General features: G+C 39.5%; 1 protein-coding gene and 1 long non-coding RNA gene across 21 annotated transcripts in view; one reads left to right on the top strand and one right to left on the bottom strand.

The window, feature by feature from the left end:
• Positions 1-3,387, bottom strand: part of LOC309642019 — a 168,856-nt gene extending 165,469 nt beyond the window's left edge. For 2 of the 9 annotated variants that reach the window (XR_014252896.1, XR_014252897.1), the window contains exon 1: positions 3,280-3,387. This is a non-coding gene — a long non-coding RNA (uncharacterized lncRNA). The other 7 variants (XR_014252899.1, XR_014252900.1, XR_014252902.1 and 4 more) reach the window with 5 other exon arrangements.
• The window catches only part of SLC16A7 (solute carrier family 16 member 7), a 165,298-nt gene continuing 144,740 nt past the window's right edge, over positions 2,958-23,515 (top strand). For 2 of the 12 annotated variants that reach the window (XM_082422842.1, XM_082422845.1), the window contains exons 1-3: positions 2,967-3,151; positions 6,363-6,549; positions 10,934-10,995. The gene's annotated coding sequence lies outside the window, so the exon portion shown is untranslated. Of the gene's footprint in view, positions 3,157-6,362; positions 6,550-10,933; positions 10,996-23,515 lie in introns of all 12 variants that reach the window. The other 10 variants (XM_082422831.1, XM_082422843.1, XM_082422847.1 and 7 more) reach the window with 7 other exon arrangements.

Raw genomic sequence — 23,515 nt, 5'->3', positions numbered from 1 at the left:
ATAAGTTTGGGCTTTATTAATTTGTATATTATGTATGTATTCACTAGTTCACTTATTTATGGAACAAGAGTTGCTGCAATATTTAGTATATTGCTATCTTTTGTTTCTCCCATTGTTATTTCACCTATGAGTAGAAATCAAGGCAGAAATTTTACCATAAAAATTTCAAGTTCTGATCATATGATTTGCTTTTCCCCTAAATTGTATTTTTTTCCTCAATTTCTGAAGAATATTAAGACTGCAAGTCATAAGAGAAATTGACTGGATTTATTCCCACCTAATTCTCTTTTCAGATTCCTTTCTAAGCCAAGCAAATATTTACATAGCATGCCTAGCCATAGCAACAAGGCAATTTAGAAATGAACACCCAAATACTAATACTGGGGCAGTAGATAAATTGGATCCAGAGTTTTAATCGTTGGAAAAACAAGACTTAAAAAGGAAACTTGCTACAGTTCTGATATAATACTATGGTTAGTGATGTTTAGGAGTTTGTAAATAGGTTAAATAGGCCAAGAATATGAGGCTGTGAAAAATACAGGATGAAAAAGAAATATAGGACAAAAAAGAAAAATCAAAGAGAAGGAAAAGGGAGAGTAGGGTCAAAATTCAGGAAATATATGGTCTTTCTCCTTCTTTCTGTTCTTTGAAGTAAAATAAAAATGATGTATGAATGGGAAAAATGTCAGTAGCAAATACTCAAGAACATGACTTTGAAGCGTGTATCTTAATGTTGTTTCTTTTTAAAATTTAGCATTCTTTTTTGTAATGAAAATGAAGCATTTATAGTCACTGCTAGACATTCCATCATTATCAAATGTCTTATTATATCTTATACAAGTGTCAATTTACAGATTTCTTCCTTAATATAAGTCTAAAGTTCTTCCTGGAGTTTCTGTCTTAGTTCCTTAGTTTCCAAATTACCCCACTCTCTGTAATACTGTCTTCCAAACTTTCTGATGTTACTAATAATGGCCACCATTTATTCATCTCATATTATCTACCATCAACTTCACATATATCATTTCACCTAAATCTTCTGCCAGCAGTAAAAAGTTGATATTATTACTATTTTGTAACTGCAGAAACTAAAATTCAAGCCTACAGACTAGCTGTGGCAGAAGTAAGGCAATGTGAATTCAGCCAAATACTTAATTTGTTTCCAAATTTGTAAAATGTGAATAATCTGCCAGCTACAAATGGGCACTTGCCACCTACCTCTACAAGACTGAATCATGAGCTGCTTGCTGCAGCTGCTGACCTTCAACACCCCCTGAAAGGAGTTCAGGGTGGAGATCAGGAATGAGGTACCCTGTGCTCTGGGAAAAACTGGCAGAACAGGCCTTCAGATAGATATGTTCAGGAGAAGATTTTATGAGCCTGATTTTTGCATCTCCTCATATCTAGAAAAGCACTAAAATCCTTCATGGTGATTACTCCTCATGACTAGCAGAAACCTTCTGCAAAAAATATGTGCTTGATTGCATGTACCCCACCTTCACCAAAATCACATATATACTGACCTTCCCCCCTGCCTCTTCGGAGCGCTTTCTCCGAGCTTTCTGAAACGCTGTTTCCTGGGCTATAGACTTCATTTTGCCCCAAATAAAACAACTCACAGCTCTCATGTTGTGCACTTTTTCCAGTCAACAAATCTAATACGGCTACTGTATTCATTGAGATCATCCATATAAGTACTTAGAACAGTGCCTGACAATGATAAGCACTTAATAAATAGTAATTATAATGATTATTATTACCAGATTGCCATTTTGATTCTTTGTCCCTTGGACTTCAAAATTCCACTTATTTCAACTAAATTATCTTGGCTTTTTAGAAATGATTTAATTTCTAGAACAAACAAGAAAGGTTTCTAAGAAGTTATACTTTTATCTAAGGTTAATGCAACATTTTATCTTTCTCACTTTTTTGGAGCAGGAAAGGGGGGTGGGTCAGTTAAATGGACAGAAAAGCTGGAATATGAATTCTCAAATATAAGCCCCCCTTTTTTTCTCCTGGATTGTTTCTTTTCCTCTAAGTAGTACTTCAACTTTAAAAACATTAGAGGAACCAATGTAAATGTTCATTTCCAGCCCTTCTTCTTTCCAACTTCCCCCAAAACATGTTCTAGACACGGGGGAAATATAAAGGTAGAAGAAATCAAACCAAGACTGGTATTACCATTATCCCTAGCACTATGTATTGTCAAATAACTAAATTCTATTGTGAAGAATTAAGTAATTTGAGAAACTAAAACTGAATCATTTATAAGTGACCTTCTTTCACCTCTTTCCTATTTTCAAGTTCTTGCGCTACTCCTCCACCCCCGGGGGGTAAATTTTATTTTTCCCTTAGTGTGAGGGATTTGGTTGGCAAGCCTAATCTCCAACACTGCAATCGTCCCTCCTGCCTCCCTGCCCCGGGCCCCCCCAAAGACCTCCACTGAAAAACGGCCCAGCACTTTGCCTGCAAGCTGACAATGAGACTCTTCTCGTCTCCCTGCCTTCGGCCAGGTTCCTCTCCTTTTGCATGGCTTTCCTCACCCCTAGGCTGCACCACTCCCTGCGGTATCTAAACAGAGCTACCACACACCTGGCTCCTAGGTTAGGTGCCAAAGTACTTCGGGTAAAGCGTGTCCCAACTGATCTGGAGCAACAGTTCTACCAGCCTTGCGGCTTTCTCTCAGGGTCAAAACTAAAATCTGAAGTGGAGCGCCCCGAGCCACAGAGAAAGCGTCTACAGCGTTGACAGTGGCCTGGAGCATGCTCAGTCCGCCTGGAGTCACTGGGCGGCGGCCGGCCACCACTCGCGGCCCCCGGACTCAGGCAAAGCCGCGGGCGCTCGCGGCCACCCTCCTCCTCCTCCTCCCCGCACCCCCCTCCCCCCGTCCCCCCCGTCCCCCCCGCCCCTCCGCCTCCCCCCGCGGCGCGGCGCGCGCTCCCGGGCATCCACAAGGGAGCTCAGCCGCCTCGCCTGCCCTCCCCGCCGCCTCCACCTCCTCCTCTTCCACCTCCTCCGGCTGCGGCGGGCGAGGACTCGTCCGGGGACATAAATAAATAAATAATTCCATTCACCCGGTGACAGCGTGGCGAACCGGCGGCGGCCGGCGGGGGACGGATCGCTGCAGCGCCCACCCTGTGCCGGAGACCAGGTAAAGTAAGTTAACACCCCGGGAGGAAAGGAGCAGAGGACGGGGCGCCGGCGGAGAGGAAGGCGAGCGTGCATCCGTCACCCGAGCTGCCCGGGGAACCGCACGCGTGTGTGTAAATAATGGCCAACCTGTGACACGCACGCCAAAGCCGTGAGCCGGCGAGCCCTTATATAGACAAAATTCCCCCAGGCGGCTGCCGGAGGAGAGTTCTCGTCACACGAGCGCGGACCTCAGCCGGGTGCAGCCTCGGGGCGCGCGCGCGTTGGAAAGGGGGGCCAGAGGGGTTCGGGGCGGAGAGCGCTCCGCGCTCCCGCGTGCTTCCGGCCAGGCGACGCCAACGCTCCGAGCTTCTGCACAGAGGCTCTGCCGGCGCGGTGCTCCCCGCACCCCCGTCCTTGCCCCACGAGTCCCCCCGGCAGGTTCCCGCCTGGCGTGTCCCGCTTGCGCTTCTCAGCAGCACCCCGGGGTGGCCTCGGCCGCAGGAGCTGGGGATGGGGGGTTGGTGAGAGTGTGTGTAGGGAGCATCTTCTCTTTTAGCGGATGGTGGGGGCTCGGAGAGGCTGGAAGGAGAGGACGAAATACCGGGGGGGGGTCCAGTTTTGTTCTTTTTCGGTCTCCAGGTAGCGTGGCGGGGGCGAGGCCAGTCGGGGGCAGAAAAGGAGTGTGACTTGACGGGGGCGGAGGAGGGCCTGCGCCTCCCGGGCTCACGCTGGGTTTCCTGCGTGAGCTGCTGCGCCGCGCTGGGGGTGCCAGGCCCGGCCAGGTAGCGCGGGAGGCTGGCGAGGCTCCTGTTTCGGGCGGATGCTGCTTGGCGGCTTCTCCCTCCACCCCCATTTTCTCCCTTACTTCCGCGAAACGGATTGCAGACTGCCTTGGCAGGGGCGGTTGTGACCAAGGCCACTTTCCGGGCAGGGCTGGAGAGGGAATTTTGTGGTCGACGTCAGGGATGTTAAAATTACACACACACACACCCACACACACACGAGAGGAAATGTGCGGTTTCTCTCTGCCTCTCCCTCCTGAAGTAGTTCTGAGTGGGGTAGTAGTTCGAAAGCTAATATTTCGTGTCTTTCTCCTTTCTTGGGTCTGTTAAGGGACGCAGCAGAGGAATAAAACCACGCGCAGTGATGAGGGTGATGTGAAAAAGCGTGGAAACAGTGGGCATTAGGTGCCCTTTACTGGCACCCCATGCTTTATGACTAAATCCAAACTGGGAACTCGGGAGGGCTGCAAACTTTCAACAGACACGTTGGCTTGAATGTGCTGTGTCATTGAAACCTCAAGAACTACGTGTGCATTTGGGGGAGAGTGGCTGAAAAATTAGAGCTGGGTGGTGGCTGCAGAGAATGATGATTGAACAAGGTGACCCTTATTTGGCCCTGGTGAGGCAATCCTAGCTCCACTTTCTGCTTCTGACCACATTGCATTTGAAGCAGTCTAAGTCAGCTGGCCTGAATGATCTCAGTAAAAGGGGAGGATTGCCTTAAGCAACTCAGTGTGTTGCGTGACAATTCATAAAGTCAGAAATTCGTTTTTGCAAAATTCATAGCAAGAGTTTGCAATTAAGTAGTGCTCGCCCCACCCCCGCCCGGACTGTTTTAATAATGGTCAGCGATCTGAAATTTTAACACCTTTTTCTCAATGTCCTAGTTAGTTCACCTTCCTTTAAATGCTCAGTTTATTTCTAGACATGCATTTACTCTTCTATAATATCTGGCTGATATCTTTGGCCTTGAGCCCTCCTGAAGGGAAAGAGGGCAAAGAGACTTAAAGAAACATACTTTATCCAGAGTTATATTCCTGGTTCATGGATCTAAAGTAAAAGAAGTCTCCTGCAATTGCTTTTCATTCTATATTCATTTATCAAACATGTTTTTGAGACATTCACATGGAAAGAGGTAATTAACTTTAGAGTTAGACCTAGATTTCAAGCTCAGTTCTGCACTTTTGTAAGATTGAGTAATTATTTAACAATCTCATCCTGTTTTTCTTATTCATAAAATGGGATTCGTGGTATCTACCCTGAAGTGCTATGGTGAGGAATAAAGTAAAACACCTAATAAACACCTAATAAAACACCTAATAAACACCTAATAAAACACCTAATAAATAAACTAGCTATTTCTGAACCCCTAAAATCACCCCAGACACTGTACTATGGTTCCCAAGATGAAGGAGGTTGGAATTCTGCTCTCCAAAAACTCAACGTCTAGTCATCTAGGATAATCTTCCTCCTGTCCTCTTTGCCATCAGTCAGTTTCCTCTCAGTGGAAGAAGCATATATCTCAAATAATTTGAAAGGGATGTAGCAATTTCAAGAAATTAAGATGTGCTAAAAGGCAAATTTGAGAAGGGCACCTTGCCTCAGAAACCTGTGTGTTCAGCCCCATCCATTTGCCCATTGAGAGTGACCCAGTATAAACAGGTAATGGAGGGTTTTCTCTTGTTATGAGGGCAGGACATCCCTTCCCTGAAGAAGGTCTTTGCTAATGAATTGATTTCCATTTTTTTGAGAGACTGAGCAGCAAGTTTTTTCTGCACTTTGGACAGACTAATCCACTCACTCTGAGAAGCCCGAGAGTATAGTAACTGTAACAACATCTCTGTAATGCTACCATGTTCTGGGCACTGTGCTACCACTGTCTATTAACTCCTTTTATCTCCTTAACAATCTTAAGAGGTAGGTCTGTCAATATCCACATTTATAGAAGAGCAATTGACGTACAGAGAGTTAAGAAATTTGCTCAATTTGTACAGCTGGCAAGTGGCTGAGATGGGGCAAGCACCCAGGCAGGCTGTCTGATTTTAACCACTAAGTAGTACGGCTTACGCTGCACGAAGCTGAACGAGGGCAGGGACTTTGTCTGTCGTGTTCTCTCTTCTCAGTGCAGTGCCTGGCAGGTGATAGTCCTGAACAACTGATTATAGGAAAAATGAAGCAAAGAGGGACGGGAGGAGAAACAAACAAGGGAAGAGTGAGCCTCCTTTCCTGCCTACAACTCTAAATCTGGCAGGGAATCCCTCACGGACTCTGCCTGGGGGGCAGGATAGTTGAGGATCTTCTGAAGAGTTGTTTGCCTTGTCCTGCATTATTTATTCTGTGTGAGCACACGCATAGAAATAATTCATGGTAGCTAGCGTCAGGTATTAAACGTTTGGCGTTAAGGCTGCTAGGTTGTTTTAAGGTTCACTGGCTTGTTTTTCTTAACAGATTTTTGGGAACCTTTTGAAGAACCAAGTTTCTCAATAGATGGCATGATAGTGCTGGATTGCATAATAAGCCACTGAATGGACTCTTATTGTCTGAGAGGTCATCCTTGTTTGTCCGAGGCTTTCTCAACTATTTGGATCAAAGTGTGCAGGAAATGTGTTGGGAAACGACTGCACACTAAGTCTCAGTGAGTAATAGAATTTTTTTTTAACTGACGGAGCAAGCTTCATTTTCTCAGTTGGTCCCTTAAATGGTGAATCCAGGGTCCTAATCTACCTACTTGGAAGATCCAGTAGTTTTTATTAACCTTTATTGAAATCCCAAATAAGTTCTTGAAAATTTTACAGGGCATTTGGGTGACAACTACAAAATGCTGGTGTAAAGATATTTTTGTTAAAAATTTTGTACACTTAGGATAGCCCCACAAAAAATGACATACTGTGTGGTTCAGATATCTGAACTGGTGATTACTGTTTGGTAATATTTGGCATTAAAACAGAAATTTTCAGTGGAAAATATCTAGTATGGGTGGTAACACAGAGAAATATTTGTTTAAATAAATAAAGATCTGTACAAAATGTTGGTATTTTTAAAAAGCAGTTAAATTAAACATGGGCTGTTTCCTCACCTAATAACACAATGAAATGTATTCTTATTAATCATGCACACCCCGAAACAGATTCTGATTAGAGCTAATACGTAGAAGAGTTATGAATTATAAGAAGCTGCCCTACTAAATAATTTACTTGAAGACCTATTTCTTTTGGAACTAGATTAGATATGAAAAAACAGTAAAACTAAAAGGCATGCATTTGCTTGAAGAGTTTCTAAGGGATGAACTGTATTAATATTTGCCTGTTTTTGAAATTGATTCTCCAAAATTTCAGAATCTGAAGCTCTATCAATTTTTCTCAAATATACAAAAGGTGCATTCAGTGGTAAACAGCATTATGTGACAGTGTTTCTCAACAGGTGACACTATCCGCATTTTGGGCAGGGCTCCTCTACATGGATTAGGAATGCCTCTTTTATTGCAGGACATTTAGTGTGTATGGCCCCTGTCCTCCATATGTTGATAGATTCCCCTCAGTCATAATTACTGAAAATGTCCCCTGAAATACCTTTTGGAAGAATAGTACTAGATGTGATTGAAAACTGTTGGCCAATAAGATCAAATTGAGAATGTTTAAGGAAATTATCCTTGAAATGAGTGTACCTTCCAATAAGAAATTCTTTTGTTTTTTTCTTCAAAGGCTAAAAAGAGTAATCTCCTGTGAAACTACTTTGATTTAAAGGAGTGAGTTCTTCCCTGTAAAGTATATTAAGTATTAATATTTCAGAATCAGGTTATAATTGGCCTCTGAGGGTCCAAATCTTCATTCGCTTCACACTGTCAACAGCCTTTAGTAAGGTTGGCCCTGCTGCTTCTTTAACTCTTCTCTTGACTTCTGCGTGCTCTTTGTGCTGTTCTTACTTCTCTGACTGCTCATTGGTGGCTTCTTCTTCGGCTTTCCTTTCATCTCCTACTCACTCAAGTATGTGTTCCTCAATTTCCATTTGAGTTCTTCTCTTACCTGTATTTGATCCATTGGCAAAGTTCATCCTCTCTTGGCCTGTGTTTTGACCTCAGTAGGAGTAACGCCCAAGTCATTATCTTCAGCCCTGACTTTCACATAGCTCTGGGCAGCCCTTCTCAAGTACCTGCTGGACAGCTTACCTCTTCTGTGCTTCTGACACGGCTAACACCCTGTGGTCTCTTCTGAACACTGTCTTCTTTCCTTCTGTTGCCCCTGTTGCTTTTATTGGTATTAACATTCTAATCTAGAAGCTTTTGAGACCCTCAACACCCCCAGCCTTACGTCTTACAGTCAGTTGCTAAGACCTGACATCCAAAATGCTTCTTTCACCAGTTTCCTCTTTTCTGGTGCTGCCACAGAGTTCAGGCACGTTTGACATACTACCTAGAATCATGTCCTAGTCTCTTAGCGGGTCTCCTCATTTCTGGTCTCTCACTGTACCAGTTAATTCTGTACGTACCACGAGATACTCTTACTGAAATACACCTCCTTTTCCTATTTGTTAATAACACTTTGTGACTCCCATTACCTAGGTCTAAGGACCAATGTTTCAATCTCTGTAATTCCAAAAAGTTTTTCCAGGCTCATCTCCCACTGCCACCATCCTCGAGTCAAATTGAACTGTCCCCTGTGCCTCATTTATCGTCATTCTATTTCCTGACACCACACCTTTGGTCTTGCTGTTCTTTCATCTTAGAATGCTCTAACCTCCTGCTATTTTTCATGTCTAGCTTCAACCTTCAAAGCTGAGCTTAACCACCGCATTCAGATTTCCTCTGAAGCCTCTGGATAGGTAGAAGAAGCTTTTCTAAAATTTCAGTAACATTGCATTGTAATCTGTCTCGTGTGTTTTAAACATTGTATTATAGTTGCATATAGATTTGTATATCTTTGGTTTCTCTATATACTACAAATTTCTGGATGTTGGGAATAATAACATATCCATATTTACATATCCTTTAGCACTTTGGTGGATTACGGAGTTACATGGGACTTAGAGGACATTGGTTTCTGCTTTTCTTTATTGTTTCTTCAGCATTTTCAATATACCACCATCTATTTTTATTTTAAGTATGTTCACTGAGGCAGCCTGTTCTTTTAAAGACAGTTCCAGTTGTGACTGCATTCTTCTTGCTTCTACCTAGGACCCTTACTCAGCTTTCCAGGGCCACACAAAATAAATCTTTTTCTGGGTTGATTGAGAGCCTGTACATATGTGGTGACAGCTCACATTCTTGCGTTTTCTCTATGAATTTAACATATTCCGTTTTTCTACCTGTTCTTTACAGGACCTGGTGAAGCTATTTTTTAAGGCCATTGTGTTTCTGGAAGCATTCAAGTTTAGGAAAGTCCATATATGTACAAAATAGTTCAAGGATGAAAATGGTTGCTTATGAATATAAATGTTTGAACCCTTGTTCATGAGCCCATTGGTCATCAATATTATCTCTTTTCAGGTGAAGTCAGAAGGTGGGAAGTAAAGGCATATAGAGGGACCCACCTTTGGAAGAACCCACTGTTACCTCAGGGCTGAACATTTTCTTTCCGTGGCCCTCAGTGTAGTGAATGAATGAATAAACCACCGAAAGGAAGGAAAGAAGGAAAATTCACTTTAAAATTTGGTTACAATTAGATATTAGCCCCTCAGTTAAAGTATTTGCCTTTGTAGATTAATGCCATAAGAGGTAAAGCACCTAAGATGCTGTGTGTGTGTGTGTGAGTGTGTGTGTAATAAGTGAGTTTAGAGACCAAAGATGTGGCTATTAGGTAAAGCTATAGAGATCACTTTGAGGAAAAATAGCTTGCCTTTATCAAACACTCCTATGTGTCAGGCATCATTTTACGTATTCATTTTACACATTTTAATTCATTTAATCCTCCAAACCTTATGAGGAAGCATTGTTTTGACCCTCATTTTACAGGTGAGGGAATTAGGGCAAGAGGTTAAGTATCTTGCTCAAGCTGTGTACATCTTGTCAGTGGAGGGATCTGGACTTGAATCTATTAACCACAATACACCTTCTCAATATTAGTATTTTAAAATATGCATTTCTGCAGTAGATTTTAAGAGATTCTAGAGGAAGGAAGTTTGAGAAATGTTAAAAAAAAAAAAGACTAGTCAAGGATAACGAGTCTTGATCTGTTAAAACACAGTCAGCAGAATGATAAGACTTCCTTACTGTTTAAAGGAAGTTCTGGAACCAAACTAAGAGGCTTAGAAAAAATAATGACCTCTTATCGCTTGTGGACTCAGGGAGGCTGGGGAACCATTAGGGACTGAAGAAACAGTAAGTCCAGGATGTGATCCCTTTAGCACAGGTAGCAAGATGATAGGGGTGGAGTGTGCATGGGGTGGCGGGTCTCCTGTGGATACCCCAGGCTGCAGGCACCAGTGGGTACGTGAACAGAGTAGTGTCTGGAGAATTCCCATGAATGTATATATGTCAGATCTGCAGTGAAGTGGGCTTTTGAATAAAGCCTATGACGTATTTCAAGCCAGAGAATGTAATCCTTTAATAACAACTATTTATTCATCCACTGTGCTCCCAGACACCGTTCTAGATGTTAGAGATGGCAAACAGGGAAGCTCCTTTTAGTCTTGAGTCCCACAAATAAAGGAACATATTCTCAAAACAAGGTTAAGCAATTTATGTCCTTCAGTCAGCGTTTTGTAGACCTCCAATGTTGTCTTCACTCTGTAGTTTGTCTCAGTCTGTGGTTCTCTCTTTTCTCTCTTTTTTCTCCATCGCAGTGTCATGTGGTGGATCAGAGGCTTTGTGGTTAGTTAGATAGACCTTGATGGAACTTTGACTTAGCCACATCTCAGCTGTTTAACTAAAATCAAGATATGTGAACCTTCAGAGCCCCAGTTTCCTCATTTTAAAAAATGGAAACAATAAAACCTATATCACAGGATTGTTGCTGGAGAGTAAATAAATAATGCAGGTAACTTATAAATGGTAATCATAATCATTTTGTTTTTATCTCTACCAGTATTTTTGGTGCATCTTGAGGCAGGGCCTCTTTATTCTTGAGGAATTCTCTTCTGTGCACAGGTATTTATGAATTATAATATTACTGTTCACAGCCTGAGCCAAGTAGGAGATTCATAAAACAACAACAACTCATTGACTTTACAGTAATGTGGGTCTTTCCCATATAGACAAAGCTCTGGTTTTTGGTACATATAGGAAGACAACTCAACACTGATATTGATGCTGCAAAAATATTTCAGTGCTAAATTTTTCACTTAAACACAATGTTAGTAACATCAATTGGGACTGTATCCCAAGGGCATTTTAAGATGGAACTTTCTTACTTTCCACTTAGAAGCAGCAGCACACATAAGCACATTTAAAAGCTATGACAGAGAAAAACAGTAGTCATTCTATTATCACAACTTAGAGACATTTATTCATATTAAGATGCAAACTTATAGCAACGTAATTATTGATACCATTTAAGTGCTTCTTATGTGTCTGATCTTTTAAAAATAGAATTTCTATTCCTCATTATTACCAAGTAAGATATATTATATTCATTTACAGGTAGAATAAAGACTCAGCAAGATGAGGCTGCCCATTACAGAACCCCAAGAGTCAATGTCTCAGTAGATGTTTCAATGTAGGTAGGACGCTAATGGCAACTAGATCTTGCTCCCATATCTTAAAATCAGTTTAAATCAGTAAATAATTAAGCATTGCTCCATGAAGTAATATGCACAGAGACCTGAAAAGATCATGTATAAGACATCTTTCCTGACCCCCTGAGGAAACTCTAATTTCAGAGACATTCTCTATGTGTGTACAGTTAAAGGTACAATCCAGAGTAGGATTGAGTGTTAAAATAAAATGATAAAGCAGTGATTGTCTACAGCAGAGGTTGACAAAGTATAAATAACCCTTGGGCCACATCTAGCCTGCTACCTGTTTTCATAAATTAAGTTTTTCTGGAATATAGCCACACCCATTTCTTTCTGTATTTTCTGTGGCTGATTGCCTGCTGCAGACAGAGTTGAGTAGTTGTGACTAAGTCTGCAAATCCTAAAATATTTACTATCTTTCAGTTTAGAGAAAAATACTTGTTGACCCCTGCTCTAGGATTCCAGAAGAAGGAGACTTTACTATGTAACGGAGCAATCAAAGAAGGCTTTAATGAAAGAAGTGGAAATGTTTTTAGAGCTGAGAGATGAATAGTCTTTAAGTGAAACGAGGAGATGGTCATTATAAGTGCCACAAAACTCGAGAGTAAAAGCAAAAAACACACGGATAAATACAAAAGTCTGCTGGAGTATAAGGATTATATTTCTGTATATAATTCATATAATATTCATTTATCTATGAGTATACTTTTTGTAAGTATTCTTCTAGAACTGTGATTCTTAAACTTGATGGGACATTTGAATCAATTGGTAAAAAATAAGATTTTTTTTTGTTTACTCATTGATCTGTGATACTGAACTGTGGAAAATCACTGATCTAGAATACTTATTCATTTGCTATTTTCTGTTGAGGACAGAGAATATTTTTTTCTCAAATGGTATCTCTGCCTCCTTAAACTACATGCATGCTGGACATACATTAATAATTTTGCTAATCACTAGTTATAATAAAACTAATACTAGCTATTGAGCACACATCTAAGGGCCAGCACTATGCCAAGAGCTTTTTATACCTTCTCACATTAAAAGTTTACAGTAGCCCAATGAGGTAGATGTTATTATTCCCATTTTGCAGAAGAGAATACTAAGAATAGATGGAACAAGTGATTAATTGCCTTTATACTACAGTACTAGTAAATAGACCCTCTTTATCTAATATCACCAAGAAATTGACTCTTAAAAAGAGAAACTTTTTTTTTAAAGTGTCTTTATTTTTTTTTAATTAATTTATTTTATTTTATTTACTTTTGTCTGCGTTGGGTCTTTGTTGCTGCGCGCGGGCTTTCTCTAGTTGTGGTGAGCAGGGTCTACTCTTCGTTGCAGTGCGCAGGCTTCTCATTGTGGTGGCTTCTCTTGTTGAGGAGCACGGGCTCTAGGCGCGCAGGCTTCAGTAGTTGTGGCACGCAGGTTCAGTAGTTGTGGCTCGCGGGCTCTGGAGCACAGGCTCAGTAGTTGTGGCTCACGGGCCTAGTTGCTTTGCAGCATGTGGGATCTTCCTGGACCTGGGCTCGAACCCGTGTCCCCTGAGTTGGCAGGCAGATTCTTAACCACTGCGCCACCAGGGAAGTCCCTAAAAAGAGACTTTTGGAGGTAGGGCATAGATAGGAATGGACTTTCAGAAATTTAAAAAAAGAGTGAATTTGCCAATTTGTTCTATTATGTGACTTCTTTTCTTTTAAAAGCATTGTGCCATATTTTTATAAAAGTTGAGTCTGCTTTCACTACACATTATTCTACAGATTTTTATTGCACATACTGATGTTTTTTTGGACTGGAACTTTCTGTACCCTTTCTGTTTCTCTTGTTTCTGTCACTTTCTGTCCATAGCTCTTAACCTTGTCTCTTAAGGTTCAGTTATTTGTAATGTCCTTCCTTTCTTCCTTCTTTTTCTGTAGTATCCCTTCCTAATATCATATAGCTTCCAGTTACTTATTGCCTGGTGTCTTCAATGTAGCAATAAAATGCTTGAATGCATTTTCCTAAAGCCATGGCCTCTTTCAGAAGAAAAACAAAGAATCAATGCAACTAAATACCAGTTTCTTTTTCTGAACTTAAAAAGTGGTGGATACTGCAGGAATATTTGCATATCACTAATTGGTATGACAACATAATAAGTAGATAGGAAAAGGTGAATGATTCAGAAGAAACCTCAGGGAATATAAGAAAATGTAAGTCCATCCCCTGTGGACCACATTAGCATCTCTGTGGAGAGTCACCTGGCCGCTGTGTCCTGGGGAGAACATTAATTACACTCAGTAATGGCCTGCTACTGGAGGATTTACAGATGTCAGATCTCAAGCTCATCTAAAAATTATTTCCCTTTTTATCGTTAATTTTCTTAGTAATATGTGCTGTAATTTAAGGGGAAAAAAGCACTTCAATGAGGAAGCATGCAAATTTTTATTGCTTTAAGTTTATTTTTATATATAACAGATTTATTACTCTATTAAGCTATCTGGGCCCATTATCTACATTTATTTTCAAATATTCCAAATAAAGGGGCTATGCACTTCTATAGCTGTATCACCAAATTAAAAATCTTATTTTAAATGCTTAGAAACCTAATTATTACTGTTCATTGGGTTACTTCAGTATTGATGATCAAAATTATTATGCATATTTGACCTATAACTTTCATTTAAGAGTGAACGTTCCATCCAACTTTTTTAGTCTGTAATCTATTTTAAATTATTTCACATTTTATTAGAACTCTTATTTTACTAGCTTTTGTCTTGAAGCAGTACTACTAATGTCTCCTCAGCTATGCATTCAGATATTGAGTTGTGGTCTATAAAATCTAAATTTAAAAATGTAATTTTTTGGTATTCTCTTGGTGTCCAAAGGATTCACACACTCAGATTTTTGGGATTGGCAAAGCGAAAAGAGAAGACACATATCATACTTGGCGCTGTCTGTGTGCCAGAGATAAAGCTGTGGGCGCTTTACATGTATCACCTCACATAATCCAGAAAGTCATTGTCTGACAACTTCAGCAGCCCTATAATATGGGCATCTGGCATTGTTATCACTAATTTAGAATGAAATGAAGTATCTGATATCTCAAGTAGGTTAGGTCACAAAGCTCTATTTTCAAAATCCACATTTTTCCCTGTGTTCCATGTAGCTGTCCCAGGTAGGAGTAGATTCCTCCCTCTTTGCACAAACATTTTATAGAAAAGGGAAATTGTAGGGAAGATAAAAGAGAAATACTTAGGATTCTGTCCTTCTGAAATGTGCTACTTTTTAAGAGCCATGTTTTTAAACATCAAAATCACACCTGGAAGTCTTTCACAAAAAAGCAAATGACAAAATTAAAAGGACAAGAAAAATGTTGGCAAAATTGTATTTTGTCCCTCTTCCACATTGTCTCAGTCTGTTTGGGCTGGTATGACAAAATACCACAGACTGGGTAGCTTATAAACAACAGAAATTTGTTTCTCAGCGTTCTGGAAGCTGGAAGTCAGAGGTCAGGGTGCCAGCGTGGTCGGGTGAGGGCCTGCTTCTGGGTTGCAGACTTTTAGTTGTGTCCTGGCATGGTGGAAGGGACTCTGGAGCTCTGTGGGGTCTGTATAAGAGTACTAATCCCATTCATGAGAGCTCCATCCTCATGACCTAAGCACCTTACGAAGGCCTCACCTCCTGAAACCATCACACTGGGCATTAAGATTTGATCATGAGTTTATGGGGCCGCAAGCATTCAGACCATAGCACACATACATAATCCTTCTTTCAAAAATGTCAGCTCCATGAACTGTGTATACTGGGACTGATGTTAGTGCCAAGATCGAGTAGGCACGGATAACACTATTGAATTAAGGCTATGTTTAAATAAATTGGGATCCGAATATTGTTTTACTTTTTTTCTAGTACTTGATTATGCTCTTTTAAACAGGTACATTCAGCTCCAATTATACCTTAATAAGAAAAACAATTCATGACACATTTAAAAAAAACTTAGTAATAATTGGTTCATTAAAGTACTGTAACTTCATTATAACTTGAAATTCAGTGTAAGAGTTCCTCTTACACAGAGTCCATTTCAAAAGTCTATTTCAAAAGGACTTTTCAGAAGGAAGTCCCCCACTATAAGCAATTTAGCTCTTTACCTTAGCCTTGTTATAGGAACGGGAGCATTCAGCTGTAGCACCTTGAAGATGGTGCTGTAATGAAATCCTAGCATCATTGTTTTAAAATGTATTCCTTTTGTAGTAGAACAACTTCAAAATATATGATTGAGGTACTACATGTTTTAAAATGTGAAGCAGTTGAATTGAACACTATGTCTTGTTTATCCAGTGTCTGATACGCTTACAATGTGAATGGGACTTTTCTTTACAGTTAAAAAAAGAATATAATTTGTTCATTGCAATTAAAATGTCCCTTCCTTGACTCCAAAAAGATATCCAATCAAGGAGGTGTGGGAAAATTTATCAGGTATTATTACCATCTACTGAATAGTATTTTATAGAACAGAGTTGATGGGGAAAACAGGAAATGCTCCGTTGTTAATTGAACACTTGTATGGACAGTTTAAGAGCACAGACAACCTATTTCTTAGACAATCTATAGCATTTAAGTTGTAGTTTACCAAAATCAAGAGTCTAAGGCCAATAATTCAAACAAAGAGAAATTATGCAACTAAGGTATTCCTGTATGCATAGGGCCTCTTCCACAAAGGTGGAACTAGAGATTCAAGTTGAAAACACACAGGATTATGATCAATAATCCTATTAAGAATTATTAATTAATCCTGAACACAAACATAATATCCCCAAATAGTCTATTGGGGTTAGAAAAGTTTCTACATGGACTGTTTTAGCTCCTAAAAAGGGCCATCTTTTGTAATCAAATCATTAATGATTTCAAAGGAAGTGGTTCTGATATGCTCTTTATGTTATTAAAAGGCATCAGAATAATATAAGGTAGTTGAAGTGCAATGATTTTTTTTAATTGAAATACAGTATAGTTGATTTACAATGTTGTGTTAGTTTCAGGTGTACAGCAAAGTGATTCAGTTATATACATATATATATATTCTTCTGCAGATTCTTTCCATCATACCTTATTATAAGATATTGAGTATAGTTCCCTGTGCTATACAGTAGGTCCTTGTTGTTTTCCTATTTCATGTATAGCAGTGTGTATCTATTAATCCCAAACTCCTAATTTATCACCCCTCCTCCTTTGATAACTATAAGTTTGTTTTCTATGCCTGTGAGCCTGTTTCTGTTTTGTAAATAAGTTCATTTGTATCATTTTTTTAGATTCCACATATAAGTGATATCATATATTTGTTTTTTTTTTAAATAAATTTATTTATTTATTTGTTTATTTTTGGCTGCATTGGGTCTTCATTGCTGCGTGTGGGCTTTATCTAGTTGTGGCGAGCAGAGGCTACTCTTCTTTGTGGTACTCAGGCTTCTCATTGCGGTGGCTTCTCTTGTTGTGGAGCACGGGCTTTAGGCATGTGGGCTTCAGTAGTTGTGGCTCACAGGCTCTAGAGCACAGGGTCAGTAGTTGTGGCGCACGGGCTTAGTTGCTCTGTGGCATGTGGGATCTTCCTGGACCAAGGCTTGAACCCATGTCCCCTGCATTGGCAGGCGGATTCTTAACCACTGCATCACCAGGGAAGCCCCCATATATTTGTCTTTCTCTGACTTACTTCACTTAGTATGATAATCTCTAGGCTCATTATTTAACTTTATTTCATTAGAGAATCAAACTTTGTTTTAAAAAATTGTGTATTGAGGAAACTTGCACAAGCCTCTTAGATAGCCTCATCCACCAGAGGGCAGACAGAAGAAGCAAGAAGAACTACAATCCTGCAGCCTGTGGAACAAAAACCACACTCACAGAAAGACAGACAAGATGAAAAGGGAGAGGGCTATGTACCAGATGAAGGAACAAGATAAAACCCCAGAAAAACAACTAAATGAAGTGGAGATAGGAAACCTTCCAGAAAAAGAATTCAGAATAATGATAGTGAAGATGATCCAGGACCTCAGAAAAAGAATGGAGGCAAAGATTGAGAAGATGCAAGAAATGTTTAACAAAGATCTAGAAGAATTAAAGAACAAACAGAGGTGAACAACACAATAACTGAAATGAAAAATACACTAGAAGGAATCAATAGCAGAATAACTGAGGCAGGAGAACAGATAAGTGACCTGGAAGACAGAACGGTGGAATTCACTGCTGCAGAACAGAATAAAGAAAAAGAGAATGAAAAGAAATGAAGACAGCCTAAGAGACCTCTGGGACAACATTAACTGCAGCAATGTGTGCGTTATAGGGGTCCCAGAAGGAGAAGAGAGAGAGAAAGGACCTGAGAAAATATTTGAAGACATTATAGTCGAAAACTTTCCTAACATGGGAAAGGAAATAACCACCCAAGTCCAGGAAGCACAGAGAGTCCCATACAGGATAAACCCAAGGAAAAACACACTGAGACACACAGTAATCAAATTGGCAAAAATTAAAGACAAGGAAAAATTATTGAAAGCAGCAAGGGAAAAATGACAAATAACATACAAGGGAACTCCCATAAGGTTAACAGCTGATTTCTCAGCAGAAACTCTACAAGCCAGAAGGGAGTGGCATGATATACTTAAAGTGATGAAAGGGAAGAACCTACAACCAAGATTACTCTACCTGGCAAGGATCTCATTCAGATTTGATGGAGAAATCAAAAGCTTTACAGACAAGCAAAAGCTAAGAGAATTCAGCACCACCAAACCAGCTCTACAACAAATGCTAAAGGAACTTCTCTAAGTGGGAAGCACAAGAGAAGAAAAGGGCCTACAAAAACAAACGCAAAACAATTAAGAAAATGGTAATAGGAACATACATATCGATAATTACCTTAAACGTGAATGGATTAAATGCTCCAACCAAAAGACACAGGCTTGCTGAATGGACACAAAAACAAGACCCATATATATGCTGTCTACAAGAGACCCACTTCAGACCTAGGGACACATACAGACTGAAAGTGAAGGGATGGAAAAAGATATTCCATGCAAATGGAAATCAAAAGAAAGCTGGAGTACCAATACTCATATCAGATAAAATAGACTTTAAAATAAAGAATGTTGCAAAAGACAAGGAAGGACACTACATAATGATCAAGGGATCAATCCAAGAAGAAGATATAACAATTATAAATAAATATGCACCCAACATAGGAGCAGCCCAATACATACGGCAACTGCTAACAGCTATAAAAGAGGAAATCGACAGTAACACAATAATAGTGGGGGACTTTAACACCTCACTTACGCCAATGGACAGATCATCCAAAATGAAAATTAATAAGGAAACACAAGCTTTAAATGACACAATAGACCAGGTAGATTTAATTGATATTTATAGGACATTCCATCCAAAAACAGCAGATTACACTTTCTTCTCAAGTGCGCACGGAACATTCTCCAGGATAGATCACACCTTGGGTCAGAAATCAAGCCTCAGTAAATTTAACAAAATTGAAATCATATCGAGCATCTTTTCTGACCACAACGCTATGAGATTAGAAATCAATTACAGGGAAAAAAACATAAAAAACACAAACACATGGAGGCTAAACACTACGTTACTAAATAACCAAGAGATCACTGAAGAAATCAAAGAGGAAATAAAAAAATACCTAGAGACAAATGATAATGAAAACACAATGACCCAAAACCTATGGGATGCAGCTAAAGCACTTCTAAGAGGGAAGTTTATAGCTATACAAGCCTACCTTAAGAAACAAGAAAAATCTCAAATAAACATTCTAACCCTACACCTAAAGGAACTAGAGAAGGAAGAACAAACAAAACCCAAAGTTAGCAGAAGGAAAGAAATCATAAAGATCAGAGCAGAAATAAATGAGATAGAAACACAGAAAACAATAGCAAAGATCAATAAAACTAAAAGCTGGTTCATTGAGAAGTCAAACAAAATTGATAAACCATTAGCCAGACTCATCAAGAAAAAGAGGGAGAGGATGCAAATCAATAAAATTAGAAATGAAAAAGGAGAAGTTACAACCGACACCTCAGAAATACAAAGCATCCTAAGAGACTACTACAAGGAACTCTATGCCAATAAAATGTACAACCTGGAAGAAATGGACAAAGTCTTAAAAAGGTATAACCTTCCAAGACTAAACCAGGAAGAAATAGAAAATATGAACAGATCAATCCCAAGTAATGAAATTGAAACTGTGATTAAAAATCTTCCAACAAACAAAAGTCCAGGACCAGACGGCTTCACAGGTAAATTCTATCAAACATTTAGAGAAGAGCTAACACCCATCCTTCTCAAACTCTTCCAAAAAATTGCAGAGGAAGGAACTCTCCCAAACTCATTCTATGAGGCCACCATCACCCTGATACCAAAACCAGACAAAGATACCAGAAAAAAAGATAATTACAGACCAATATCACTGATGAATATAGATGCAAAAATCCTCAACAAAATACTAGCAAACAGAATCCAACAACACATTAAAAGGATCATACACCATGATCAAGGATTCTTCAATATATTCAAATCAATCAATGTGATACACCATATTAACAAATTGAAGACTAAAAACCATATGATCATCTCAATAGATGCAGAAAAAGCTTTTGACAAAATTCAACACCCATTTATGATAAAAACTCTCCAGAAAGTGGGCATAGAGAGAACCTACCTCAACATAATAAAGGCCATATACAACAAACCCACAGCAAACATCATTCTCAATGGTGAAAAACTGAAAGCATTTCCTCTGAGATCAGAAACAGGACAAGGATATCCACTCTCGCCACTATTATTCAACATAGTTTTGGAAGTCCTACCCACGGTAATCAGAGAAGAAATAGAAATAAAAGATTCCAAATTGGAAAAGAAGTAAAAGTGTCACTGTTTGCAGATGACATGATACTATACATAGATAATCCTAAAGATGCCACCAGAAAACTACTAGAGCTAATCAGTGAATTTGGTAAAGTTGCAGGATACAAAATTAATGCAAAGAAATCTCTTGCATTCCTATACACTAATGGTGAAAAATCTGAAAGAGAAATTAAGGAAACACTCCCATTTACCATTGCAACAAAAAGAATAAAATACCTAGGAACAAACCTACCTAGGGAGACAAAAGACCTGTATGCAGAAAACTGTAAGACACTGTTGAAAGAAATCAAAGATGATACCAACAGATGGAGCGATATACCATGTTCTTGGATTGGAAGAATCAATATTGTGAAAATGACAATACTACTCAAAGCAATATACAGATTCAGTACAATCCCTATCAAATCACCAATGGCATTTTTTACAGAACTAGAACAAAAAATCTTAAAATTTGCATAGAGACACAAAAGACCCCAAATAGCCAAAGCAGTCTTGAGGGAAAAAAAACGGAGCTTGAGGAATCAGACTCCCTGACTTCAGACTATAGTACAAAGCTACAGTAATCAAGACAATATGGTACTGGCACAAAAACAGAAACATAGATCAATGGAACAGGATAGAAAGTCCAGAGATAAACCCGTGCACGTATGGTCAACTAATCTATGACAGAGGAGGCAAGGATATACAATGGTGAAAAGACAGTCTCTTCAATAAGTGGTGCTGGGAAAACTGGACAGCTACATGTAAAAGAATGAAATTAGAACACTCCCTAACACCATACACAAAAATAAACTCAAAAAGAATTAGAGACCTAAATGTAAGGCCAGGCACTATAAAACTCTTAGAGGAAAACATAGGAAGAACACTCTTTGACGTAAATCACAACAAGATCTTTTTTGATCCACCTCGTAGAGTAATGGAAATAAAAACAAAAATAAACAAATGGGACCTAATGAAACTTCAAAGCTTTTGCACAGCAAAGGAAACTAGAAACAAGACGAAAACACAACCCTCAGAATGGGAGAAAATATTTGCAAACGAATCAACGGACAAAGGATTAATCTCTAAAATATATAAACAGCTCATGCAGTTCAATATTAAAAAAACAACCCAATCCAAAAATGGGCAGAAGACCTAAATAGGTATTTCTCCAAAGAAGACATACAGATGGCCAAGAAGCACATGAAAAGCTGCTCAACATCACTAATCATTAGAGAAAAGCAAATCAAAACTACAATGAGGTATCACCTCACACCAGTTAGAATGGGCATCATCAGAAAATCTACAAACAACAAATGCTGGAGAGGGTGTGGAGAAAAGGGAACCCTCTTGCACTGTTGGTGGGAACGTAAATTGATACAGCCACTATGGAGAACCGTATGGAGTTTACTTAAAAACCTAAAAATAGAATTACCATATGACCCAGCAATCCCACTACTGGGCATATACCCAGAGAAAACAGTAATTCAAAAAGGCACATGCACCCCATTGTTCATTGCGGCACTATTTACAATAGGCAGGTCATGGAAGCAACCTAAATGCCCATCGACAGACGAATGGATAAAGAAGATGTGCTACATATATACAATGGAATATTACTCAGCCATAAAAAGGAACAAAATTGGGTCATTTGTCGAGACGTGGATGAATCTAGAGACTGTCATACGGAGTGAAGTAAGTCAGAAAGAGAAAAACAAATATCGCATTTTAACGCATATATGTGGAACCTAGAAAAATGGTACAGATGAACCGGTTTGCAGGCCAGAAATTGAGACACAGATGCAGAGAACAAACGTATGGACACCAAGGGGGGAAAGCTGCGGCAGGTGGGGGTGGTGGTGGTGTGATGAATTGGGAGATTGCGATTGATATGTATACACTGATGTGTATAAAATGGATGACTAATAAGAACCTGCTGTATAAAAAAATAAATAAAATAAAATTCAAAAAAAATTGTATATTATTTGCTTATTCAGACATCTCCTTTCTACATTCCTGGGAATTCTCTCAAATTCCTAGAAATCTGAAAATAAAAACATACACAACGTCATAATTTCTCAATTTGACAATGTGATTTTTGTTTCCAACATGTCAGTGATCACTAATAAAAACTTTCTTTTCCTTCGCTTGACATTGACTTTTACCTTTTTTTTTTTCCCCCCACAATCTCCTGTAGCAGTAGTTTCCTGATAGGATTGAAAAGAGGTACGTGGAGAGAAGTGTGTGCCAAGATTGGCAAGAATTCAGATGCTGCATTTGTTGCCTCCGTGAAACGGGTGCACCGTGTAGTCACATAATTGCGCCAATAATAATACCAGCGAAGTGACCAGGCATTCTTATCTTTAGTGACTGTTCCTGTTCTCGGAGTGTCACGGATGCTGTTGCCATTGCCCCAGAAATCTGCCTTTGGCATGTTGCTCGAACAGTGTCCTAAGCAACATAAAGACATTTGTGCCGCTGACATTTGTGTTTTCTGAACACCTAAGATGTGGATTTTTCTGTGAGCTTTAAAGCTCTGGAGAGTCTAAAAAGATTCGCCTCCTGGAGCCTGCTTGTTGCCTCATCCTGGACCCAGGCCTCGCTCCTGCTCCATGACTTGACTTTGTTGGATCTTGGCATTGGCTCTGGCCAGCACCTAGTGACTGTCCCCTGAAATGCCCTTTGGTTTTACTGGAAGGAGGAACTACAAATAATAGTCGTGGGAACCTAACAGTTGCCAGAAGCCAGATTGACAAAGAAAACCATAAAGACCATGCAACAGCATGATGCCTAAAGTAACTGGCTTTTAGCTTTACCACCCTGGGCCTGTAACCTTTAGCTATAAATACATAGAGTAGGGATTTCATTGTACAGCATTTTACTTGTCAGAGAACAGAGTCGGAAGCACTTATTATTTACTGAAGGTAGGAAGCACTCTGATAGTACCTAAATAACATCTTTTTATGGGAATTCTCTTGTTTGCTTCTGACCAAACCATTTGATCATTTACTTTGAACAAAACTAAAAAAATTAGATGGCAGCAATAATCA

The sequence above is a fragment of the Balaenoptera physalus genome (genome assembly GCF_965194825.1).
Source record: "Balaenoptera physalus genome assembly, chromosome: 13".
Lineage (NCBI taxonomy): Eukaryota > Metazoa > Chordata > Mammalia > Artiodactyla > Balaenopteridae > Balaenoptera > Balaenoptera physalus.
Note: the sequence above shows the minus strand (reverse complement) of the source record. Positions and strands in the feature narration are given on the sequence as shown.